The sequence below is a fragment of the Panthera leo genome, chromosome D3, assembly GCF_018350215.1.
Source record: "Panthera leo isolate Ple1 chromosome D3, P.leo_Ple1_pat1.1, whole genome shotgun sequence".
Lineage (NCBI taxonomy): Eukaryota > Metazoa > Chordata > Mammalia > Carnivora > Felidae > Panthera > Panthera leo.
Window position 1 is genome coordinate 40,606,014 of NC_056690.1, and position 27,319 is coordinate 40,633,332.

Consider the following 27,319-nt stretch of genomic DNA (forward strand, 5'->3'; position numbering starts at 1 on the left):
GCTAGGGCATTACACATAAACAAGAAATTGAAAATGTGAAGAGAAGCACACCCAAGGGCACTGGACAATGATGAGTCAAGTTAAGAAGTTAAAATGTCTTTTAACCTTTTGGAAAACAAAGTTGAAAAGGAGATCAAAGTTTTAAATTAGAGGAAAGGATCACATTTGGATAGCAATAGATACATAATATCTGTTTTTTTTCTGTAGAGAAGATTATAAAGACTATAAAACTTTATATTGTATTTTTTATTTAATTTTTTTTTTTTTTATGGGAGAGAGCAAGGAAGAGAGAGAGCAGGGGAGAAGGGCAGAGAGAGAGAATTTCAAGCAAGCTCAATGCTCAGTGCACAGCCCAATGAGGGGCTCGATCCCACAACCCTGGGATCATGACCGGAGACAAAATCAAGAGTCAGACATTCAACCAGCTGAGCCACCCAGGTCCCCCAAAACATTATATTTTAGAAGAATGATTCATTTTTTTAACTTAAATTTTCTTCTTAATGTATACAAGAAATACAAGTTTATGGTAGAAAGAAGTTCCAAATATTACTTAGTTTAAGGGAAAAAGTCTCCACAATACTCATCCAGTTATAATATCCAAGTGTTTGTGTATCCCTGCAGATTTTTTCCATGTGTGTCCACCAATGGAATCATAATTACATAATATATACACAAACAAAATCATTCTAATCTGTTCTACAACTTATTTTTTCACTTGACATTGTATCTTTAGTATCTGTCTACATTAGTATAGATAGTTATTTCCTTTTTTTTTTTTTTTTTCTTTTTTTAAAGTAAGTTCTACCCTCAACCTGGGGCTTCAACTCACAATCCTGAGCTCAAGCATCACCAGCCAGGTGCCCCAAGTTATTTTCTTTTTAATGTCTGCATAAGATTCTACTTTTATGGATGGCCAGAAGTTATTTAACGTATCCCATTATGTAAAGTCAAGTAGTATTTAGTAATTTTAGAGCTGAAGTTCTTTAGAGGGTCCCTTTGACCCTCTGAAATTATAATCAAAATTTGCATATGTGTACATGTGTGAATTATTTCCGGAGAAAAGCATCTAGAGCTTTCAACAGATTATCTAAAAAGTCAAAGACCCAAAATGTAAAAGAGCCTTTCCATTGTAGAATTTGTAGAATTGCAACTTCAATGAAGTTTCAGAAAACAGGACTAAATACAGTTATAGAATCAGGTTTCTAAACTTTTTAAAAATCCAAACCATCTTTTGATATACTTTACATACATACATATACCTAATCACCCTTGGCATAAATCACCTCCCTCCACTCAGAAATTCTGATATACTCCTCTAAAGGACATATGCAAAACATCCCCCTTTCCCACTCCCCTCTCTCCCCCACCCCCAGTCATAGGAAGAGTCATTCATATAGCACTCCCAGCTAAAAAGATTTGGTCAGGCTTTACTTTCAATCACTGTAATATAAAAACCAATAGCGATTTCATTTTACAAATTTAAGATTATATTCTTGTAGGGCTTCACATCCTCTAATATGGCAGGATACATACATATATAAGTATACATATATATCCTTCAAAACATCAAAGATCTAATGAGTTAATAAGGAGTTACTAGAAAGCAGGAAGTTAGAGGTTTTCTTTTTTTTTTTTAAGATTTTTTTTTTTTAATGTTTACTTATTTTTGAGAGAGAGAGAGGAGGAGGAGGGGCAGAGAGAGGGAGACACAGAATGTGAAGCAGGCTCCAGGCTCTAAACTGTCAGCACAGAGCCTGACGCGGGGCTCGAACTCACGAACCGTGAGATTGTGACCTGAGCCGAAGTCAGGTGCTTAAAACCAACTGAGCCACGCAGGCGCCCTACAAGTTTCGATTTTGATAATATCCTAGAGTAGGAACAAATGGTCAGATATTAAAGCCCCAGTCTTCCCAGACTGGGAAGATCTAGTAAGATCTAGAAAGATCTAGTAAGAAAACTATCCCGTAAAACTGGCATCCCAAAAATTTACACTCTATAGGTAAGCATGAACCAGAAGGTAAGTCTATCCCCATGATCCACGTCCCATCCCCCCACTCTAAACAAAACAAAACATATATACACCCAAAAAACCTCCTGTTTCAGTACTAAAGTAGAGGAAGGTCAGCCATTCATGAGAATTTGTAACCATACCTGGACTTCTTTCACATCCAGGCTCAAAGTTGCATCAACTGAGTGATTGGTTCAAAGGACCTCAAGCTCTGAATATTTCAGTGATAACCCTTTACAGAAAAGGAATACTTTTCTAGGCCACAAATAACTTTACAAAATAATTTTCCAAAGAAAGTGATCTCCCCACTGTCAAAAATAACTAAGCACACAAGGAAGCAAGGCACCATCAGGGAGAAGAGAACAGTCACACCAAAAATGAAGATGTTAAATTATTAGAATTAAAATAAATAGGCTTTTCCTTTCTAAGAGAGGTCAATCTTAATTCGGGTTTTATCATATAAATATAATTATACATATGCAGGCTATGTAGAAATAAATAAAAGATGAGCTTTCGAAGATCTACAGGGAACAAGAAACTAAAAATGATTAGGAGATTTGAAAAAGTAGTTACTTCTGGGGAAAGGAGAAGGTTATAGTGGGGAAAAGATGTAGAGGGGGCTGTGAGTTGGGCCCTTTTAGGGTGCTGATAGCATTCCATATCATGAACCTGGATCGTGGTTTGTAATTATTCTTTTTTGTATATATATGTATTTTCTTTAGAGAGAGCACACATGAGCAGGAGAGAGAGGCAGAGGGAGAAAGAGAGAGAATCTTTTTAAAAATTTTTTATTTATTTTGAGAGGAAGAGAGAGAGAGAGAGAGAGAACACATGTGGAGGAGGGACAGAGAGGGATGGAGAGAGAGAATCCCAAGCAGGCTCTGTGCTGTCAGCGCAGAGCCCAATGGGGGGCTCGATCTCACAAACTGTGAGATCACGCCTGAGCTGAAATCAAGACTCGGACACTTAACCAACTGAGCCACCCAAGCACCCTGGGAGAGAGAACCTTAAGCAGGCTCCATTCTCAGCACGGAGCCCAATGCAGGGTTCGATCCCATGAGATCGTGACCCAAGCCAAAATCAAAAGTAGTACGCTCAACCGACTGAGCCATCCAGGCACCCCTGGATATTCTTTAAGAACATTACACAGAGAGAAAGGAGCTCCTCAATAAAATCATAATGAAATAAATACATTACAAGGTAAACTGTGCTTTTTCAAATTACAAAAACTACCTCCTGTCTCCTTTTTCCTCCTGAAGATTCTGTTATGCCCTCCTGCTGCAGAATCAGCTGGATGTTCTTTAAGGCTCCAGAGCACAGAGGAATGACTCTAGAGATAGGGTAGGAGGAACCACACATGCTCAAACAGCCCCTTCTACCCCACGGGTCTGTAAGGGGCAGGGGAAACACAGTGGAAGACTGAAGAACATTCCCACTGAGCAAATCTACTCCCTGCATTTTTATACCTGGGACCTGGTCCTTGTCTGAAGCCAGATTACCTTCTCCAGTCTGCCCTTCCCCAAAGCATGTATAACCTAAAGCATTAGTCATCACACACACCAGAAATAATTGGTAAAAAAAAAAAAAAAAAAAAAAAAAGTTACTAATGCTAATAAAATATTAGGGCTATTTTTATAGACCATGTAATTCTCTCAGAATTAAATGTTTAACAGCTTGAGATAGAACTCATACCATAAAATTCACCCATTTAAAGTATGTAATTAGATGTTTTGTTTTTTTTTAGTACATTCACAGAGTTGTGCAACCATCACCCACAATTTAACTTTGGAACATTTTTAACACCCCAATTAGTCTCCACCCCTACCCCAAACCTAGGCAACTATGAATCTACTTTCTGCCCCTCAGAATGAAAATTTATGCTTTTGGTTTGACTGCCTTAAAGCACACTATTTTGTATTAGGAATCCTTGAAGCTGCTCCAAATCTAATCTCCTGAAAATAATTGCTAAGTCCGCCTCCGATTGTTTTGTTTGGGGCATTTGTGTGGCTCACCTTGAGAAACATTACACGTGCCCAGCAGCTCCATGGCAAAATGTTTGACCTGGGGGTGGTCTCTCCCCACCACCCCCTCAGGCCCAAACACACACGGGGCCTCTAACAGGGTGTGATGGCAGAAAATGCCAACACAACAGCTTATAGGTCTTGGCCACCAAAGCTAATACGTGCATGCCTAGATAACTCCTGAATAGTTGTAGAACTTGGAAGGCATACAATCAGGCATATAATGGTGAGAGCTAGATTTCCATGAAGGCGGAAGTGAAGCCTGCTTGGGAGAGATGAACGAAGAACCGTCTCCTTCGGGAAGCAGGTCAGTAATAACCACTACCAAGAACCCCAGCTGGGTGGAGGGAGAGGTTCTGTGAGGTGGGCACCGGGCAGATTCAAGGGCACCTTCCTTTGGTTGTTCCCTTTTGTACATTCTGTGCGTGTGGTGGCTAGACTTTGCTTCTGTGAGCATCTGTGAAAGACGATTATTTTGCCTTTTGGAATGGGGAGGAGCATTCAGTGAAAGCTGCCTGGGTCCTTGCGGTCTATTTCTTGGAGTTTTGATTATTTTGCCTTTTTTTTTTTTTTTTTGAGAGACAGAAAGGAAACATGAGCGGGGGAGGGGCAGAGAGAGAACGGGATAGAGGATCTGAAGAAGGCTCTGTGCTGACAGCAGAGAGCCCAACATGGGGCTCAAACTCACAAACCGTGAGATCATGACTGGAGCCAGAGTCGGATGCTTAAGCACCTGAGCCACCTAGGTGCCCCGGAGATTATTTTGTTCCTGAGCTTCTGTCTTCGTCTTTGGGGGCTGCTGTAACAAATACCATAGTCTGGGTGGCTGACAACAGACATTTGTTTCTCACAGTTCTGGAGTCTGGGAAGTCCGAGATCAAAGTGCCAGAAGGGTCAGTGTCTAGTGAGGGCTCACTTCATGGGTGGCAGATAGTGGTCTTCTGGCTGTGTCCTCACATGATCATTATATGTGGTAAGACAGAAAGAAAAGAGATACTGGCATCTCTTCTTATAAGGGCACTAATTCCATTATGAGGACCCCTATCATGACCTCACGAAAACCCAGTCACCTCCCAAAGGCCCGACCTCTAAACATCATCATTTTAGGGGCTTAGAGTTTCAACATACCGATTTAGGGAGGACACCAACATTCAGACCATAACAGACGCCCTCAGGTGCACATGGCCTAAATCAGGTGTAATATTATGACCAATCCCTCCCTTGGGTTAAAAAGCAGCAGGATATTCTTCCTCCATTAGTTTCCCCTGTTCTTGTAAAATTAGCCTTGATCATGACATTTGGGGACATCTTGAATCTTTAAAAATTAAACTGTTTCTGTGGAGGTAAAATAAACAGGCGTTTCCCTTCTAAGAAAGGTAAACCTTAAACTTGATGGGATTCAGGTGGTAAGTGATCACGCTCCAAGCGCTGACTGGCTGAGAGAAGACGAGCCAGCAGCCCAGCCAGACTGTTTCCTCTGAGATTCCAGAGGCTCCCTGAGCATCTGCCATCAGGGGACCCACACCCAGGGCGATGCATTCAGAGCCACGCGCACACGCCCGGTGGCGCAGTCAAGCACAGAGTAGCCAGTCGCATACAGGTTCACCCCGTGCCAGCACTCTGAGACCCCCACTCACAAAGGGTCCTTTCACACCCAGCTCACCAGCGCCCACTGTCTCACATTCGAGGCTGACATGACCCGATTGCACAGACCGACATCAGCCTGGCCCATCTTCTGTGTCGTGGGAAAGGCGGAGAAGAGGTGACAGGGAAGGTCTGGTTTCCCCGAAGCGCTGGCATTTTGTTAATCTCATCTCAAATGCTGTCACTCACCCAGGAAGGTCCTAAATGCGCCTTACTTCCGCTTCTGAAGCAGCGGGATGTGGCGGCGGCTGTCTGGGTGCTCTGGAGGCCGCCCCGGGAGCCGCCCCGGGAGAAGGGAGGAAAAATACCAGAGCCGCCTGGACCAAGCAGTGACTGGGGAATGGAATCACCCAGCTGAGGGTCGGCCACCTCCTCGGGCTGAGCACCAGGCTGCTGGGAACAGTTCCATCAGCTGAGAAGCACTGAGAAACGTCCGCTTGTTTTTGGTGACTCTTCCTACACCAGAGCCTTCAAGAACCACAGAGAGAGGTGTTGTTAGCAGAACTGAAAATCCTTGTAAGGATGAACTTGTGAGCTGGATCCCTTATCTGGGTGAAGCCTGGAAATAGAAGATTAAAATCAGGACTGGTGTAAACAACACCTCTGCTTGCAATTAACAACATTAACTACAATGATTGACAATAAGTAACAGTAGTTCTGAGCGTTTACTTTGTTCTAAGCCCTGCCCTAGGACTTTTGCATACATCATTTCACTAAACTTCTCAACAGGTCGCAAGAGAAGTACTTTTACAATAAGCAAGACTAAGACTCAGAGAGATTAAGCACCCAAGATCCCCCAGCTAGTAGGAGGCAGATCTAGGTATCTGCAGTGTCTGTGTGATTCCAAAACTTTACGCTGTGGCTGGAAGGGGTGACCTCACTCAGGCTTTCAGAATCGAGTACTTTTCCAATTAGCCAGTTTAGGATGGCCTCAGTGAGGAGTTGGTAGGAACTAACCACCCCTTCCACTGCTCCAGGCTGGGACAAGTGTATGTGGCAGTTCATGGCTTTGTCACCAGGATCTAGCCTTACGCTCGGTCTGTCCCACAGGCACAGGGCTGTGTGAAGGGGGTGGGGACTTGTAGGGACACGGAGACTGAACTCTGGGCTCCCCCCTCCTCCTGCGTTCAGGCTGCAGAACCATCTTGCCGGGGGGAATGTTTACCAATCATTCCTAGATCCCAAGCCAAGCATAAATCATGAAATAACTAGGGTAAGTGTAGATTCAATAGGAACACACCCACCGTCAAGGTCCCCGGGTACTCTTCACTCATGAACAACCAGCCCAGGTCACTTATTTTTAAGGTGAACCTTGGCCGGCATTGGAGTCACCTGAAGCTTCTGTGTAACCATTGCTTGGAGGGTCCACCCCAGGGAGTTTGTCCATCAGTAGGTCTGGGCTGCGGCCAGAGAGTTTGACCCACAATTCAGGGTGCCACTGATGCTGTGGGTTGGGAGGCCACCTTTGAGAACCACTATTTAAGGGATGCAGGCTTTACCTTTTTCTGTCATTTCACTTCTGGGCACTTACCGCTGCCTATTTAAATATGACAGCAGCTGTTCTCCAGGACTTTCATCCGTACCACCTGTACCGGTTTCCTGTTGCTGCTGTAACAGGTTGCCACAAACTTCGTGGCTTAAAACAACACCACTCATCTGATAGCTTTGAGGTCAGAGGTCTGAAACGGGCAGGCAGGGGGTGCCTGGGTGGCCCAGTTGGTTAAGCGTCCAACGTCAACTCAGATCATGATCTCAAGGTTCATGAGTTTGAGCCCCACATAGGGCTCTGTGCTGAGAGCCTGGAGTCTGATTCAGATCTTTTGTCTCCCTCGATCTCTCCCCCTCCCCCACCCACACTCTGCTTCTCTCTCTCTCTCTCTCTCTCAAAAATAAACATTAAGAAAAAAAATTTGGGGGGCGCCTGGGTGGCTCAGTCGGTTGGGCATCTGACTTCGGCTCAGGTCATGATCTCACGGTCCGTGAGTTCAAGCCCCACATCGGGCTCTGTGCTGACGGCCTGGAGCCTGCTTCTGATTCTGTGTCTCCCTCTCTGTGACCCTCCCCCATTCATGCTCTGTCTCTCTCTGTCTCAAAAATACATAAACATTAAAAAAAAAATTTTTTTTTAAAGAAAAAAATTTTTAATAGATGAACAGGGCTGCACTCCATTATGGGGGGTCTAGGGGAGAATCCACTCCCTTGCCTTCTCCAGGCTGCTTGGCTGCTTTTATTCCTGGCCTTGTGGCCGCAGCATCTTCAAAATCAGCGGGATATAGCATCTTGAAACCTTCACCCCCAGCCCACCCCTCTCTCTCCCTTCACCTCCCCTTCCCCTCTCCCCCTGCCCTCTGTTTCCACCACCATCTCCTTCTCTGGCTCTGACCTTTCTGCCTCCCTCTTATAAGGGCCCTTGTGATTACATTGGGGCCACCTAGATAATCCAGGATAATCTTGCCATTTTAAGATCCTTAACGTAATCACATCTGCAAAGTCCCCACTGCTGTGTAAGGTAGCATAGTCACAGATCTCAGAGATTCAGAATTTAGAGACCATTATCCCGTCTCCTGCCCCACCCTCCCCTCCACCTGTCTGAACAGCAGGTGTCCCTCCTATCCTGTATCACCCTTCCCACAAAAGAAAAACCAAAACAGTATCAGGATTTGCATGATGCAATCCTTCTTACTTTGCTGATAATAAGGGAGAAGAGGGAAGGAGTTAGTGAATTGTCCATCAAGATGAGCCTCTGAGACCATGCCCCAAACACGCCTGCGAAGTCTCCCCATACTTGCCAGACCTTCTTAATCTCAGTCCCTCCTCTTCTGAGCCAGGAGCCTCCAACCCCACTGGGCTTGCTCATTCCAGGCTGTCTCCAGCGCCACCTTCCAAACCTGCCAGCAGGCCGCTTGTGAAAGATGCAGAAAGAGGAACTGAATTATAAGGCTTTCTTGCCTTTTGAGTTTTTGATTATTACCTTCAGAATTTCTGGGCTGAGGTCCCAACCTCAAGGCTGCGAAACTTCTGTTGGTGGGTGTATTAATTTGCTGAAGCTGCCATAACAAAGTACCACAGATGGTGTGGCTCAAACAATAGAAATGTATTTTCTTACAGTTCTGGAGGCTGGAAGTCCAAGGTCAATGTGTGGGCAGGTTGTTTCTTCGGAGGTTTCTCGCTTTGGCTTGCAGACGGCCACATTCGCCCTGTGTCCGTTCACACGTGGTCCTTCCTCTGTGAACATGTGCCCCAGGTGCCTCTCTCCCTTCTTATAAGGACACCAGTCTTATTGGATTTGGGCCAACCCTAATGACCTCATTTTCATTTAATCACCTCTTTAGAGACCCTGTCTCCAAAATACACTCGTTCTAATGTACCAAGAGTCAGGACTTCAGCATATGAATTTGGGGTTGGGAGTAGGAGAAACAACTCAGCCCATAACGGTGGATGGGGGCCCTGGGAGATTGCAGAAGGTTGCTTCCATTCTATCTTGGTGTCACAGGCAGGGTAGGTAGAATTAGGCTGAGTGTGGGGGAGAAGAAGGCCAGGCCGTCAACTTTAAGAGTGTGCACCTTGGCCCAGCGCTGCCTTTGGTCTTAGGTCAGGGCTGGGAGGAAGGCAGAGAAGGAAGGTCAAAGTAGCCCCCAAAGGTTCAGTGTTAGTCTGTGTAAGCAAGCAACAGCATGTAAGGCCCACCGTCCTCAGACCTAATCCCCTGCAGAAGGGGTTTTGCTTCATCTGTAATTCCCAGAAATTCCACCAAGTTCACAGATGCAGAGGAAATAAAGGAGCAGACAGTGAGTGTTTGTGTTTGATGCTCTGAAAGGCCGGGTGATAGAAAGTGATTTCATTCTCAAGGCATGATGAAACAAATCAAACAGCCTTATCTTATTCTTGATTCATGGGTTCCTCTTTCTTCAAAGCCCTTTAGAGGCAGGACACTGAATTGTCATTGTTAGAGGAAGTGCCCCTGCAAGGTCCCTCCTGGGACATGTTGCATCTGTGACTTACAGGACCTAAAATCTCTGACATTTTTCCTTGACAAACCTTTGCTACTTGCTGGTCAGACTCCGTGATCAGTGTAGGCTTAAAATATACAAATACATAAACACACACACACACACACACACACACACACACACGCACACCACAGACACCGAATGAAACAAGCCAGTCACAAAAGAGACAAACACCACATGATTCCGGTTACATGACGGGCTTTGAGTGGTCAAATTCATACGGACAGAAAGTGGAATGGCTGTCACCAGGGGCAGGGGGAGAGGAAAGAACCAGGAGCTGTTGTTTTATGGAGACAGAGTTTCAGTTCTGCAAGACGAAAATTCTGGAGACTGGTTGTACAACAATGTGAATGTATGTATCGAACTGCTCACTTAAAAATAGTTAACATGGTAAATTTTGTGTTTTATATATATTTTACCACATTTTTCCCCCCAAAAAGGGCTGCTGGAAGCAATCGTGTAATGGAAAAAACACATGGGGCGGGGGGGGGGGGTAGTGGGCAGGACAACCTAGGTTAACCCCAGATATGCCACTCACTAGTTTGAGGGCAACATTCTGTTTATTTCCAGGTTAACAAGTCACCCCAAAACTTAGTACCTTGAAACAACAGCAACCATCTTGTTATTCCTCAGTTTCTAGGCCAGGAATTTGGGGACATCTGGTGCTGGGGAGTTCGGGTTCAGGGTCTCTCCCAGCCTGCAGTCTGGTGGAGGGCCAGAACAACTGGGGGTTGGTTCAGCATCTCTCTCTCTCTCTCTCTCTCCTTATAGTCTCAAGGCTTCTCTGTGTGCTCTTTCCACATGGCCGAGGTGGGCTTCCTTACAGGTGGCGGCCTCAGGACAACTGGACCCCCTCCGTAGTGGCTCAGACTTCAGGCAGGCAGCTGTCCCAGGGAGTGAGGGAGAAATTGCATCACATTTTCTGATCTGGCCTCAGAGGTCATAGTGTCACTTCCTTCACACCCCCTTAGTCACAAACAAATCATACACCCCCTCTCCACCCCCAGATTCAAAGGGAGGGGAACTAGACTCCACCTCTTGACAGGAAGTGGCAAAGCTCCAGCGAGGGGTTGACCAAATGCAGCTCACTTCTCCAAGACAGCCATGCCTGCTCATTTACAGGTTGTGTCTGGCTTTGCCACAATGGCAGAGTTACATGTGTGGGACCAAAGACCGCATGGTCCACAAAGCCTAAAATATTTACCACTCGCTATAGAAAAGTTGGCTGACCTGTTCTAGAAGAACATGTCAGACGGAAATACTGTTGCACCCACCTCTGGCAGGTTACCAGCCTCTGTGAACTTCACCTCCGTCTCCAAATCTGTAAAACGGAACGAAGGTCAGGTGTAAAAAGCACTTAGCACAATTCCGCACCCTCACGGGTAAAGTATAAAATGTAGCTCTTCCCTTTCCAGGCCTTATTAGGATTTGAGAGCCACAGAACGATGACGAGCAGTGTTGCCAGTTCCCGATTTTAGGCACACCTTGGAATTCAGGCAGACTTTACAGAGACCCTCTTTTAAAATTCATTTGTATTACTCCGGAGGAAAGAGATGTTTGCAAGAAGTCTTCTAAAAATGCAATGCCTTCATTTATCGGAGGAGCTAGAGTTTTCCCCTTCAAAGAGCAAGCACGAAACGGAGTGAAAGAGATCTGGAAAACTGGGAGCTGAGTGAGTGGGGAAGAGCAGGGGGCAGGGAATCTCCCTTTGCCTATGGAGACAAAGACTCTGGAACACATTTGCGCTCAGAGCTGCCTCTGCCACAGACAAAGCAAAGAAAAATGTTTTCCTGGCCTCTCTTCAGCCATCAGCTCCCCTTCCTATTTCCCTAAAGATTAGCTACTCCACCCCCACTGCCTCCCACCTGCCAAGGTCTCCCTTGGATGTTTTCTCTCATCGCCTGGCTATTTCCAAGGCCAGTTCCCCAGCAACTCCCTCAAAGATTATCTGCCTGTGACCCAGCTTTCCTCCCTGCTCCAAATTCAAAAAGGGGCATCCGGGAGCTTGTTTGTTAAGTGGCCCTGGACTCTTTCTCTTTAGAAGCAAGCTTCTATTCAAGAAAATAGACACACCCCAGCTAGCACTTACTGTGGTAACAGTAGACCTACCGGTCTCAACTTTTCTACTCAGTGACCGAAAACCACCAAAATCATCAACTCTATTTATCCAGCATATGAAAAATTATGTTCTGTCTCCTCTCCAAGTTATGTTTGAAAATCTACTTAAAATAATGGGGCACCTGGGTGGCCCAGTCAGTTAAGCCTCTGACTTCGGCTCGGGTCGTGATCTCGCAGATCAAGAGTTTGAGCCTCGTGTCGGGCTCTACACTGTCAGCACACAGCCGGCTTTGGATCCTCTGTCTCCCTCTCTCTGCCCCTCCCCTGCTCGTTCTCTCTCTCTTTCTCTCAAAAATAGAGAAACATTTAAAAATAAATAAATGATATGGAAACCAATTTGACAATAAATTATATTAAAAAAATAAAAATAAACAAAACCTACTTAAAATTAATGAATGAATGAATAAAATCTACTTAGCTTCACCCTAAGCAATGTTGGAAGAATTGTTCCTTTTTATTTATTTTTGACAGACACAGAGAGAGAGAGAGAGAGAGAGAGAGAGAGAGCTCACAAGCAGGGGAAGGACAGAGAGAGAGAAAGCAAGACACAGAATCTGAAGCAGGCTCCAGGCTCTGAGCTGTCAGCACAAAGCCCAATGCAGGGCTTGAACTCATGAACCGTGAGATCATGACCTGAGCCAAAGTCAGATCCTCAACCAACTGAGCCACCCAGGAGCCCAGAACTGTTCCTTTTTATTTATTTATTTTTTTTTTAATTTTTTTTCCAACGTTTTTTATTTATTTTTGGGACAGAGAGAGACAGAGCATGAACGCGGGAGGGGCAGAGAGAGAGGGAGACACAGAGTCGGAAACAGGCTCCAGGCTCAAGCCATCAGCCCAGAGCCTGACGCGGGGCTCGAACTCATGGACCGCGAGATCGTGACCTGGCTGAAGTCGGACGCTTAACCGACTGCGCCACCCAGGCGCCCCAGAACTGTTCCTTTTTAATGCAGCTATTTGTTGACATGTCATTTTTTTATCAAATATTATGAGTGTTTTGGGATGGATGGGAGGGGAAGAGAGGGCCCTTTGGCCCTATTAATTTTTACAGCATTTTCCCCCTCCTATTTACCTAAATTTGTGATTTCATGCAAATTTTATAAAATATTTTGTGTTATCCCCAGAGCCTGAACTCCACAGAAGCCAAAGGCCAACTCAATTTATGCTGCTCCTGAAAGAACTGTGGTTTGGAAAAATTACTCAGATGGCTCCCGAAAAAGTAATAATTCTTATTACTACTGCTTTTGTTCCTACCACAACATCTGCAGAGCACTTTGCAATTTACAAAGGGCTTTCGCACCTGCTACCTCTTTCATGGTCACTGTAACAGCTGTCTTATAGTTATGGTCCCACTCTCCAGATTATTATAAAATGTAGCACCGAATGCATTCTACAGGTTGTTATACAATGTAGCATAGAATACTTAAGCGCGCTGCCCTAGATCACAGACCTACCAATTTACAGACCAAGAATTCCAAAGACTTTTGCTTCATCCGGGCTTTCCGTTCATGCCCATGTCTTAGGCACAGGGCCCTCTCAACCAACACTGTCCCTTTGACTCCTTTCTCCAGAATGCCAACCTTCTTCTCCTGAGAAAGGTTTGATTGATTGTATATCCAAAACCACTTATAAAATAGAGCACTACCCACATTTCACTTAAGCTCAGAATGTTTTGTTTTGTTTTTTTCAACAACATACTTCCTGATCGAATCTCTCTTATGTTAGTGACAGATAAATGGACTAAATGACAGACATCAAGATCTTTTCAGAAGAAAAGCTTTCGTTGTTTTGCTTATTTTTATCTCAGGTAAACATCTGGGAAATCACCAAAAATGAAAATATGTCTGAGATGGTCAATGTTTCAGAAGTACTTTTATGACTATCAATTTTTTTTAATGTTTATATATTTATTTGGGGGGGGGGGAGGAAGAGAGAAAGCACGAGAGCAGGGGAGGGGCAGAGAGAAAGGGAGAGAGAGAGAATCCCAAGCAGGCTCCATGCTGTCCGTGCAGAGCCAGACTCAGGGCTTGAACCCACGAACCATGAGATCATGACCCGAGCCAAAATCAAGAGTCAGACACTTAACCGATCGAGCCACCCAAGCGCCCCTGAGACCATGAATTTAAAGGTCCCATAAAATCGGAAGCTTGAGGGCATCTCTGACAGGAGCACTGCCAGTGAATATACTGAACAACAGCATTTTCACCCGAGATTCAGTTTTGTCTCCTCGCATGCCCCCTACCTGGCACTGGACAAGATACCTGAGATGTCTGGATGCCACGGAGATAGGATGGCATAATCTCACCAACTGTACATGGAACTGTGACTTCAGAGTGTCCCAGGCCCTTTGCACCTGGCTTAGCAGCTGCTTAGACAAAATGAAAGGATTCCTCTTATGAAATTGTTGACATCATCGTTGCTATTACTATATACTATTTATTGAACACTTACTACGTGTCGGGTAATAGGGTGAGCATTTCTCATACATTACTTCATTTTATCCACCCAACCCCCTAAGGAAGGTATTCCAATCCTCATTTTACACAGTAAGAAACTGATTTTCAAAGAGATTAAGCAACTGTCCCTAGGCGACACGCTTTTAAACCAAAGGTCTTCCTCCAAAACTTGTATTTTGTAACATGATGCAATACTGTCTCCCAGGCGTGGAAAGCGAAGCCGTCGTTGCTTAATAGATTTCTGGTAATTTCAGCGGATATGTTTAGGGCTGGTATCCTACCTTGTTACTATAGTAAACTAAGGAAATCCAGTGGGCAGGCCTTAAGCAGTCTGCAACTTTAAATTCTCAAGTAGTTGAACTTAGAGTAAGCAGGTCCCATTCCTATCCTGCCCTCCAACCCACCCTGGCTGCAGATCATGAGAGTTGACTGTGAAGGCAAAGGGAGACATACTTGTAAGCGCTTTTGTTTTTGTCTTTTCTGAACTCTAGAGAGTACGAAAAAGTTTTAAACCTCTGGTAGGGATCCATCCTGCAAGACATCAGAAATCCATAACAGTTTCTGCCTCTTCCAAAGTTCAGGAAAGCAGAGGCTGCAGCTAGTCACCCTGTGTGACCTGAATGAGTGGCAGGGGGAGCGTCGCAGGCGGTGGAGGGGTGCAGGCAGACAGGCTGCAGAGGGCTGGGGTGGGGTATGGTGACACAACACTGGTAAGGACCCGGCCAAAGAGCAGAATGGGTGAGCGACAACTCCCCACCCTTGGAAAGTGCTTCTGGCTTTAAAAAGATGCAACACCTTCATGGTCAACTGCATTTTCTCTGTGCATCTCTTGTTTCTAAGTGGCTCCTGGGTGGCAATGGAAGAACGTAAGGGCTGCTTGAAAATCAGCACAGAAGGAGGGCTCTCCAAAGAGAGAACTGATGAGCTGAGACCAGAGTGATAAGGTGAAGTTTTAATATCACACACTACAGAGAGGCCTCTGAAAATGTGTGCTCATTCATGTATCATGTGTGCAAGGCTCTTCATGCTATAGAAAGGCAAACATCTGAAAAGTATAGAATGTCCTCCCTTGGGCAGTTTTCAAGATGGTTTTTGTTATGTATGAATTTTGTTGTATCAAATGATGTAGGAAGGAGAAGGAAAAGAGCCTACTTCCTGTGTCAGATAGAAGTGCCACACTGTGTCACCTTACACTATATAAACGTCCCCCATCTATCCCATTACACTAGGAGATCATCGATGCCGTTACGGGAACTCAGCAGATGAAAAAACAGGGGCTAACAGAGTTGACTCATATGAGGTCACGTAGCTCGTAATTGGCAGGTCAGGATTTCCAGCGGGTCTGGCTGACTTTGAAGAATGGCCTTTCGAGGTGGCTGGCTGGCTTAGTTGGTAGAGCATGTGACTCTTGATCTCAGGGTCATGAGTTCAAGCCCTGTGTTGGGTGTGGAGCCTACTTAAAATAAAAAAAATAAATAAACAAAAATAGAAGAACCACATTTTCCAGTCACCACACTATTGCTGATGGAAGTTGGGCCACGAATGCTGAGAACCTTTTTGAAATAGAGAAATTTTGGTCTGGAAATATGCTGTGTAACAGAATTTGTCATATAGAATTTTTTTTTTTTTTAACTTTTATTCAGTTTTGTGAGACAGAGGGAGACAGAACACCAGTGGGGAAGGAGCAGAGAAAGAGGGAGACACAGAATCTGAAGCATGTTCCAGGCTCTGAGCTGTCAGCACTGAGCCCAAAGTGAGGCTCAAACTCACGAACCGTGAGATCATGACCTGAGCCAAAGTCGGGCGCTTAACCAACTGAGCCACCCAGGCGCCCGTCATATAGAATCATATAGAGTAGTCAACAAAGATCTACCTCATTGCTAATTTTCCTCTGCTATCATCCAAGAGCATTGGAGTAGTACTGTAACAAGCAAAGGGTGATGAGTTTTATAATAGAGATGGGTAGAAGGTGATAATGAAACACAAATGAAATGAATCTTTTTTTTTTTTTTCTGTTTATTTATTTATTTTGAGAGAGAGAGAGAATCCCAATCAGGCTCCATGCTGTCAGTGCAGAGCCTGATGCGGGGTTCAATTCCTCGAACCCGTGAAATCACAACCTTGGCCAAAATCAAGAGTTGGACTCTTAACCAACTAAGCCACCCAGGCACCATAAATGAAGTGAATCTTGATGAATGACTAGGAGTGTTCAAGCAAGGAAGGACACTTAGCATATATAAATCCATTTGCATAACTCTAAGCCAAATCAATAAATAAGCAAATAAAATTTTAGAAATAAAATCAAAGTGACTTAGATGGGAAAGGCATTCATTTTCTCAGTAACAGCAAATCTAGAAGTAAGGCGGCCACTGAAGATATCCAAACCAGCTTCCTGCCATGTTTCCACCTGTCATCTTCACTGTGGGTTGTCTTCTCAGGCAGATGCTCTTTGTGGTGGTAGCCACAGTTCAGGGTATCTCTTGGTGATGACAGTATCCAGAGGAAGAAAAGGGATATGGGGGTGATCCTTCCCAGAAGCATTCCCATCAATCTTCCCATCAAACAAGACTCAGCCTCCAAATCTAGGAAGGGGCTGACCATCCCCCAAAGTCATGGCTGCTTGGAAAAGTCAACAGGATTGAGGTCCTGTTGGCAAGGGGGGTGGTTATAAGAAAGCAAACAACAATGTGTGCCACAAGCATAAAGACATATAAAAAGATGGCATTCTGGAAATGATAAATCGTTAGGTCTGAAAACATCAGGAGTCATATGCCAGTGTTTGGTGGTATTTTCTGGGTCAGTAGTCCTCAAGCTCTTAAAGACAGTGAAATATCAAACCATTCTGAGAGGTTTTCATTATTTTTTTCAAAAATGGTAATCATAAAATTTCCTTCAAAACCAAATGGTTAAAAAAACAAATACAGCAACACATATGGTAAAAATAAAATGAAGTTAGTTGGATATCATAACGGTGATGACATAATAGTGTATTTAATTTGCATTCTGATATTTGTACTTTATGATTGTACTTTATGATAACAATAGTTATGATTCTCTTTAATTGGAGAATTCAAAGAAGCCTAAAAGATAAAATAAAAATTATTCATAAGCACATCACTTGGCTATAACTACTTGATGTCAAAGTAGGGTCTTACATACTTTTATACAGAATTACAGTAGTGACTTTTTTTTCTTTGTTAGAATGCACTTTGGAGTCAATTTCTTCTTATCACAATTTTCTGACAGATTTTCTACAAAATAAAGGCAAGCTACTGCTGGTCAGTTTATAGAAAAAAGCAACACACTGGCTTATAAATTATAGAGTACAATCGATCACATTAGGAAAAAAAAGAGCAGTATCACTATTGTTTTGTTTCTGTTTTCCCCTAAAGAGGTGAATTTCTGTTGACTTTCTACTTTATGGAGCAGGTTACCTAAACCCAGACTCCAGAACAGAAGTGAGGCAAGCAGCAAAGAAGCAGGGACCTCTTCAGTGTGGTTCTGATCAGGAAGGATGGGGGAGGGGTTGCAAGAACTGGGGCCACATCTCATTCCAGCAAGATGCAGCTTTCACCTTGAGAGTGGTTATGGGTCAAGGCATCAGGGCACCAGCACTAAGAAAGGGATAAGGATGCTCTCGGGACGACTGGGTGGCTCAGTGGGTTAAGCATCCTACTTTGGCACAGGTCATGATCTCATAGTCCGTGGGTTCAAGCCCCGTGTCAGGCTCTGTGCTGACGGTTCAGAGCCTATAGCCTGCTTCAGATTCTGTTTCCCTCTCTCTCTACCCCTCCCCTCCTTGCTCACTCTCTCTCAAAAATAAATATTAAAAAAATTTTTTTAAAAAGGGGGGGATAAGGATGCTCTTGTTGGAACCTTCAGGAAGGTTGTGTCTGTCCCATGTGCCTTCGTAGAATAACCACTACCAGGGGTCAGGAATGCGCAGATTTCTTTAATTTTTCACTTCCAATATGAAAAAGGAGATCTGAACATCTCTCCATATAGTAGCAAACTACAGCAAGACTATTCTTTTATTTTTTTTTTTAACATTTATTGATTTTGAGACACAGAGAGCGCACACACACGTGCACGTAAGCAGGGCAAGGGCAAAGAGAGAGGGAGAGAGAATCCCAAGGAAGCTCTGCGCCGACAACAGTCAGCCCAGAGCAGCAGAGCCCGCTGTGGGGCTCGATCTCAGGAGCCAAGAGATCATGACCTGAGCAGAAATCAAGAGTCGGACACTTAACCGACTGAGCCACCCAGGTGCCTCAGGACTATTCTTTTAAATTTCAGGACCTGTCTAGGCAGGAATCTATCATGAAGGTTGTTGTTTTACCTTGTTTTTTAAGTCCCCTTTGTCTTTCCAGGGAACTTGATGGTTTTAATAACTAAGAGTAAAAGCCGTCAGGAGGATGTAGAATTCCAAGGTTCTTTTGGAAGGTGAGCAGAAACTAAGTTATTCAGAATCTCCAAAGCCCTAGACTTTATGCAAGACTTTCTCCTGTGGGCAGACCTCTCAGCTGGAGAGTGACAGGTTCTGGTCAGGATCTTGAACCCTTGCTCTAAGTGTATTCAACAGTGTGGGAAGCAGGGACAAGACAGACCCAGTGAGACCAATTAGAAGAGTATTTCTCAAAACATCTTGGCAAACAAAATTCAATCTTTCCTGTTGCCCGGAATGTACACAGATCTGGATGCACACACACACTGCAACAAGATTCAGGAAACGGTACTTACTTTGTTTGACACATCTCACATTTTCTAATCTACTTCATTTTTTAAATGGTGAAACCGTATGACCCACCTCAATGGATTTCATGACCCCTGAATAAGTCACAACTGGTAGTTCGAGAAACTGTGACTTAGGAAGTTGCTGTGAGCCTCCAGAGGGGAGGTAATAGGATCTAGGAAAGCAGAAAGCTGGATGGTAGGAGGTAGAAGGATTCCAGACAGATTTAAGAGAAGACAGAAGGTCTCAAAGGAATTAGAGATAATGCCCAGAGTTTGCGCTGGGTAGATAAAGGGATCGTTTGCAGAGAGGGGTAATGTTAACTGCAAGACCTGTTATGAGGGTCAAGATAAGGAGCATTTGAGAAATGCCCTTTTTGGGGGTAAATACAACTGCATCCCTCAATTTGAGGCATAGCGAAGAAAAACAATCTAAGGACCACATTGCATAACTCCAGAGAGTGTTTACCTTTCACTCAAAGAGGGAGCAAAATGATGGTGACGGAAAAAAGGAAATCATTAAAGGGGAGGTGGGGGGTGGGGAGGAGTGGACTCTGAGCCTGGAAATTCTACTTGGAAAAGACAGTCAGGCTCTAATTCCCAGGGAAACAACCCAGATCAAAGACTCACCTGGTGCTCTGCTATTGGGGCTATCAGGACTTTGGTAAGGCTGAGAATAGGGTAAGTATAGCCCGGGGCTTTGCATTTAGCAAACCCGTGGGCAGGAGTTTGCTTCTTGATGCACCAAGCTGGCAGCAAATTTGGAATTCTCCATCACCAGTTCAGAAACTTAACAGGCGTTTCTTATGCACTTCTTATAAAAATGGAAATCCATTAACTTCATTCTTCTTGCACGCTCTGTGACAGCATCAGGTCAAAGGGACTTTTTTCCTTCCTCTTTTCATGGCGTCCACAGTCTCAATCCTTCTCCTTCAAAATCCTTTATTTTACAAAACAATAGGTTGTGGTGGAAGCCTGTTGCTAGTTGAAGATTCCGAACAATAGGTGTCTCTGAGCCGGGTTTATTGAAATGGTCTTGTCTGTGTCCTGGGGGAGATTGTAAATGAGATGTCAACAGGAGTTCTTTTGTGCGGGTGGCATTCAGCCTGAAAGAGAGGAATTTCCTTACTGTGCTAGTATTTAAAGTAGATTTGTTGCTGCTTTGGCTAAAACTTTTTATCCAACTCCCGGAGCTAACAGCACTGAATGAGTCACTCGGCCTGATTGTGACTTCCTTCCCTCCTTAGCAAAGCACTGACTCAGTCATTTACATTTAGAAAGGAAGACTCCTAAGAAGATTTCTTGGATTTTCCTCAGCTTGAGCCTCTTTTCTAGACCATCACGTGGACCCGAGCTGTCAGCGATCCTGTAACCCCCAGGAGAGGGCAGGCTGGCCAGGCTGTTTTTCTCACTCCCCGGGGAAAACTCCTGGCTGTTTTGCTTGCTTTCTTTTAAAATCCAAGAAGAGAGACAGTTTCCTGCCTTAAGACTTTTCCTTTCTCCCTCCCTCCCTTTTTTTCGGGGGGTGGGGGGGTGGGGGGGAGGAGGCGGTAAATGACAGGCAATTTCAGTTTACTGTAATTACCACTGAGGTTTGACTAACTCTACCCTTAGAAGATAAGGCAACCGTTTTATTACCTCTCAGCCAGGTGCCTGAGGGTGACGAGCCTCGCCTTTATCTGGAGACCTGACAAGGTCTCAGCAACTGCAAATGGGCTGAATCTTTGAGCAGCGGCCATCCAAACGCTTCCCTTCTCTGTGATCCATTTCCCTGCTCTTTATTGGTAGTTAATTTTGATCCAAACACTAGTGCTGGTTTCCTCTCGTCTTTCCGCATTCCTCCGCCTTACCAGTCATATCGCTATCCTAATTACAAACGGTGTAAATTACAAACCTCTGGCCCCAAGCATTCAACACACAGACTATTTTAACCTCCTCCGGTTTGGGAGATTTGCAGTCGGTATAGTTGCTTTTTCAAAGAGTTGATACTTGATCAAATCTTTCACCTATGACAGTACGCATCCAAAATAATCAAATCGTTTTGCCTTTACTTTCTCCGGCTCCTTTTGAGAAGTAAAATGTTATCCGCGTCAGGGGGCAGGGCAGTGCTTGTTTCGGGTGATAAAAATTTCTAGTGCTTGATCTATGTATGTCTGCCATTTGCTAACCTGTCTCCCCACCCATGGGTTTATTCTTTCATTCAAGATCTTACATGGATTATCTGTTATCCCTTGGGTTGGAAATGTGGCATAAAAATGTACATTCTGAAAATAATTTTCAAACTGTGCGGGCTAGGTAGCACTTCAGGGAGTGAAGAGTGCCTTTGCAGATCAACTTTTAGGCAAGTATCCTACTTGGTAGCCAATTAGCACGGTCCCCAGCCTGGACCTAGCACAAAGCCACCCTCCTGTCAGCATAAATTATGGTGGGTCAAGGAGAAGAATGTCGGTTTACTTATTTTGCTGGGAAGTAACTATATCTTGAGGGCAGGGGATGAGAATGAGGCAGAACATGATGGAAAAGATGAGTGAAAACACATCCACACCACCTTGCAGATATGAGGTGTTTACCTACAAGAACACATGGGGCTTTCCCATTCTGGGCTTTATGTAGACAGCATTCCACCTTGTGGGGAAAGGTTGCTTGAAAGCCTCTCCTGACACCCCTGTTACCATTTCACAAAAATCAAATCAAGATGCTTCGAGTACAGTGTGTGAAACCAGTAAACGCCCAGGACTCCAACGCGGTCGAGGAAAGAGACACAATGTCAGAAGTATCATCACCCTGATCTTGGATTTCTCCTTTCCACCTACAATGCCGTGCGCACCACCACCCCTCACCACCGATCGGCTATCCTCTTTGTAGGCTCAAGGCAGGGCCTGGGAGGCCTCTGAAGGAGGAAGTCCGCAGCTGGGGCGCTTACTGCCAAAGGAGCGGGTAAACGTCATCCCTTCATGGGCGCCCGGGGTGGCTCAGTCGGTTAAGCATTCAGCTCAGGTCATGATCGCATGGTTTGTGGGTTCAAGCCCTGCATCAGGCTCTGCCCTGGCAACGTGGAGCCCCCTTGGGATTCTCTCTCTGCCTCTGTCCCACTTGCTCTCTCTCTTTCTCTAAATAAACTTTAAAATTTTTTTAATTAAAAACATCATTCCTTCATCTGCAATTCTGAAAGCCATTGGCCAAAATCTGACCTTGGAGCTACCTGCATTGTGACTGTTCTACCCCTTCCGGCAGACAAACAGGTCAGAGCACCTGATTAAGAGGTGCTGCCCTAGCCCCCTGGGGTATGTCCGGTATATTAGCTTCCCACAATCCAAAAAGCTCTGAATTCCAAGCACATGCAACCAAGGATTTCAGATACGGGCTTTTAGATACAGATGGTGTTCTCATAAGGGTTCAAAGGAGAATCTGAAAGACAAAACTATAAGGCAGCTCTTTCGAATCTAAGTAAGGAGGCTTAGATGGGAAGAACTCAGGTTCCAATCAGACTCCACCCTGGAGAACATGGGCAGCCCCCTCTCTCCAGCTTCCTGGTCACTTCTGGAATTGGATTTCTAGGTATAGCACCTGGCTCTGTTAAATACTGTGAACAAGGATGATGGTGGGGGCAGGTAGAGTAAATTGATAGAGATTTTAGTGAGGGCCTCATCAGTTTCCTGGGTTGTTTCACTTTAATGTTTTCCAAATGATAAACACCCAACTGTAAAGTAGAATTTTTAATGCAGCTTTTAAGTGGCCCTCGACCTATCAACTGTAAAGGCTGACTCGGGGACTGAACTCCTAGTTGAAGCACGGATGGGCAAAGAGCCCGTGGGACACCTGGACAGGTTCTTCTCTGGATCTGTGTCCTCATCTGTCCGGGACACAGTTGGGTAATGAAGTGTCATTTTAAGCACTGATTCTTAATTGAGACTCAGTGGCGGGCTGGTATCCTTCCTGGGCGGAGTGGGCTGGTACAAACGGTGTTCTACGGATTAACCCAGACAGTTTTCCTGTTTTCCCTTTGAAAAGGGGGGTTTCAGGGAGGAAAGAGGAATGGAGTAGGATGAATAATTAACTGCCTAACGACACACACCAGGGCGTCCTGTGGCCTCCCACATGCCCTGCTCTCCAGACCCAGGTAATTATTCCTCATCATACTGAAACCAACAGGAAGGAATGGTGGATGCATTTTCTTTCTTCTACACTTCCCCACACATCCTGTTTTCCTGGCTTTGGGGATTTGAGCTTGCCTTGTGCAAAAACTTCTGTTCCAGGCCAAGCCCTCCCTCCAGACCCTCCGTCCGCAGGGCAGCAGAAGCGGGTGGCTCTGATAGGGTTGCCTTTTCTCCAAAGCCCAAGGAGGCTGACCGTGAGCAGAGGGGTTCCCAGCAAATCCAGCTGGAAGTTTCAGTTAGGACTTAGCCTGACTGGACCCGCGAACTATGCCGATTTGCACACAGGTCACTCTGCACAGCCACCTCACTTTCTCAAGGGGCACAAGTTGGCAATATGTGCCTGATACCCAACTCCCAGCTACCATCAACTACTCCACACAGACCCGGGGTTAGGTAGGCTTGAGTGCTCCTTTGTTTACCAGACATACAACGACATGGCAGGAGAGTCCTGTTTGGTTGTGCGATTCCATTCCAGATTTTTCCTGGTATTCCAGGCTCCAGGTCCCATTGTGCAGGTGATACTAATTCTCATGAAATAAGACCAGGAGGTAAAGAAAGTTCTTGGCTCTCGGATATCCATCTTGTGCAAGCAGAGGACAGCAGAATAATGAGAAGGCAAAGAAAGGCAGCTGCGTGGGACAAGGGCAGCTAGTATCGTCAGCCCCTCACATGGCCATTTGCTGAGGGCCCGTGGGCAAAGCCAAACAGAAGACGGAGGAAGTTAGGCGAATAATCCACAGGAACAACTGCGTTCAGCTAATACTAGGTTGGGCTTTTGCATACCAGCTCATGGCAAAAGATGGCCGGTCACAAATGCACTTGGCCAGCACTCGGCCAATGCCAGACAGAGGTGGGCATCAGTGACAGGACATTTTAGTGCAGTATCCAAGGTCACAGAGAACGGCTTTGCTGAGTATTTATTTTACTTCTACCCTGATGACCTCCCTCTCCTATTCGTCCCTTTCTCTTTTTCTCCAGGAGGGGTCTTCTCATCCCTGTTCTTTCCTTCATGTAACCAGCATGTTACCACGGTGCTACTATGTGCCATGCATGTTCCAAGCACTGTAGTCATAGTGAACAAAATGGACAACGATGCTGACCAGGTGGTTCTTACATCCTTAACTAATTCCTTTCTCAGTCTCATCAGAAAAAAAAAAAAAAATCACCTAAGAGAATATAGGCAAGTGTGGCTGAGAAGTGACATCTGACAAGAAATGAAACCTAGTTGAAGAGAAGCTTAAAAGACAAATTTCCTTCCCCACTCCTGGCACCATCACTATCCCAGGCCTCGTAGGCATGCTGTCCTTCAGCAAGACTGAGTCTGCACTAACCTGAGGAGATGGTTGACCAGCTGCCCAAACAGGAAACCTTATATAATTCTGTAACCCTGACCTTGGGTCCTGAATCTTCCCCTCCTGTAAACAATCCATTCCATCCAGGAAAACCTGCAGATTGGCTGGGACAAATTTTGAAAAACACACACAATGTGATGAACGTTGAAAAAAAATCCCTAAGTCCTACAGGAAGTGATACATCTGATTCACTGGTGGAAAGCACTTCATAAAGTGATGGAACAAATGGAAATTTAATCCTAACACATGAAACTGCCAGGGCAGTCACTTATGTACATGGATGACTCAACAGCACCTGTTGGAAAGACCGGGAAAACGAGCCGTGAAATCCTGATCACATTCCCTTTTGGAAGCAATAGCCCTGCCTTGCAAATTAGTAAGCCCAGTGTTCTCAACATCCCGACTTCAACATTTGTGCCTCGTTCTTAAGAAGGCTATGACTCACCGTGGCTACTGGTCAAATGATTCTTACTCAGAGCCGTGGGCTTTAATCTTTAGTATTAAACGGTCTAGGCAAATACTAGCCAAATGTCTGTCTACTTTCAAGATGTTCCTTTGAAATGATTGATTTCAGGCAACAACTGGTTTTCCATATGGTAACCCTCAATTTCTAATATTATTTCACTTGTTGCCAAGTTTCATTAAAAGTCCACATTAGAAGCTTCAGACCTCAGTCGCTGGACCTGGGCCTTCTAAAATGACTTTCCTCCAAACACCATTTAACTTCCTTTAATTTAGTTAATTAATGGAACTTTCTGAAAAGCACTGTTACTTTGATCTGAACCTCTTGCTTTAGTTTCCAGCTAACATTTCCAGGGAGGGAGAAAGAACGGATGCCCTCGCAACTGGCTGGGGCTAACAGCGGCTCACAACTTTGGCCATCCCTCCAAATCAGAGACATCTGAAGGCGAGTACTTGAGAGGAAGAAGACTGGTTAAAAATAATGCCCTCGGCATTTCTGTGGGTGTTTGCCCCACACGGAGATAAAACAGCGAAACCGGTACTGCAAGCCATAGGAAGCTCGGCCTGCAGTCTGGAAATCCTAAATAATCCTTGCAAGTAGACCAAGTGGAAGCCAAAGATGAGACTTAGAAATGCTTCTGCCCAAGAGAAAGTTTTCTGCATACAACTTACAAAATTAGATAAAAATTAAAAACGGAAAAGGCAACTCCCAGCAGGAATCCTCAGTTTCTTGGCTATTAATCCTTGCTGCCATCCATCCAACCAAATGGCTAGAGTAGTTCTTGCTTGCCTTTCAACTTGCCACCACAAAAAACGTTACCCTAGCTGCTGTTCAGTACAAAACAAAACCCACAACCTCAACCCGGAGATCTTACGCTGCAGCAAGGGTAAGATTTTTTGTGAAGGCGATCGGTTCAAAAGCAAGACATTCTGAATCGTGACCAACACTCTTTGTGTTCTTTTGGAAGGCAAGACTAGCAAAGGAGTCCACCCCTTTCCATAGCGTGACTTACCTTGGAGCTGAGCCGCGGATTCCCAAGTACCTCGCTGAGGTTCCGAGCTTGGCCACAAGGCGGCACTCGAGAGTAGGGCTGCCCGCAAGCAATGCCTTTTTCTCCAGTCTCTTGGCTGGGGGGGAGGGGCGGGGTATGGAGGTGGGGGGGGTGGGGGGAGATGCAGCTGGCTTTAAAAAAATGCATCCATCTGTTCTCTGAAATTATGCCACTTGCCATTTTACAAGGCGAAGGTTGCCACGTTACCTGTTGCCAGGTTCCTGGGAGTGCTTGGGGAAAATGTGGGCGAGAAAGGTACAGCACAAAGTCCTCCAGCTTGGTGCCTTTCAAGCTCTTTGGACCGGGCTGGCGCTGACATTTGGAGAGCAGCTGCCGCGGATTGCCCGAGCATTGTTTGGTTGTAGTTCTAACAGAGGAGTGGCTGCCTGTTACATCATTTCCAGGCATGAAGTGCCTGGGGCTTTTTTTTTTTTTTTTTTTTTTTTAATGACTAACTCTGATCCCTCCCTCCCTGGATTTTGGTACAGTACAAGCTCTGTGCGCAACCGGCTCACCTCAGGAAGCCCAAGTTTTGTAGCAACTTGTTAAAACAACTTGGGTGCCTCTTAGAAAAAAAAAAAAAAAAAGTTGGGATTTTGAAACAAACCTTTCCATTCTTCCGTCTGAGAACAATGTTGTGTTTGATTAGCAAGCCGAGCGCTGCGGGCCCCAGACCTCTGTTCTCCCGCAAGAGCCGGGCTGCTATCAGATGAATAGATCTCCAAGCCAGACATGCCGAGGCTTGGGGCATTTGTCTGGCATTAGGAAGTGTCTGGAAGACTCGCAACTACCAACTGGCAAGTCTTATGACTAAAGAGTTATTACACCACTCCTCCCTCTCTGTCCACATTCCCTGCCCTTCCCCTCCGCGCTCACACAAGCGTGCTTTTTTTCTACTTCGGCGGAGAAGAGGTTAGCTGGCCTCTGTGGTTTCCGTGGAGGATGGCTTTAGTGGCAACGGCTGTCCCGGCCGCGTCCCGCCGGCCAACACTAACGGGGAAAGGCGGCCAGAAGCGGGGTGCGTCTCCCGGGAGCCCCGCCCTCTCAGCGGGAGGCGGCGCTGCCGGGACCACTGACCACCACACTTTGGGTGGCCTGGAGATGTTCAGCTGTAAATATTTTGAAAGAAGGGAGCGATTTTTCCATGTGTATTTTGTTTTAAGAAGTTCCTCCCTTTTTGCAGTGTTTTTAAAGACGCAGCCGGTGCACCCCTTGTTGACCACTCCGAATTCATTCATTCTCCACACCTTTGTCAGGTTCCTGCAGGGTGCACACTGCTGTGTTGGGGGCCGTTTGGGGGCATTTTCTCCT

The 27,319-nt window shown here is 45.2% G+C and overlaps 1 protein-coding gene and 1 long non-coding RNA gene across 3 annotated transcripts in view; one reads left to right on the forward strand and one right to left on the reverse strand.

The window, feature by feature from the left end:
* Positions 1–27,319, forward strand: part of DLGAP1 (DLG associated protein 1) — an 884,156-nt gene that overhangs the window by 783,378 nt on the left and 73,459 nt on the right. The gene's annotated exons all lie outside the window — the stretch shown is intronic.
* Positions 4,716–26,438, reverse strand: LOC122204159. 2 transcript variants are annotated; one of them, XR_006195523.1, is made up of 6 exons: positions 25,970–26,438; positions 19,616–20,091; positions 10,958–11,004; positions 10,282–10,567; positions 8,468–8,575; positions 4,716–6,232 (listed from the first exon to the last, which is right to left on the reverse strand). It is a non-coding gene; the product is annotated as an uncharacterized LOC122204159 (long non-coding RNA). The 2 variants fall into 2 exon arrangements; XR_006195522.1 differs by lacking the exons at positions 4,716–6,232; positions 8,468–8,575; positions 10,282–10,567; positions 10,958–11,004 and adding an exon at positions 16,295–17,337.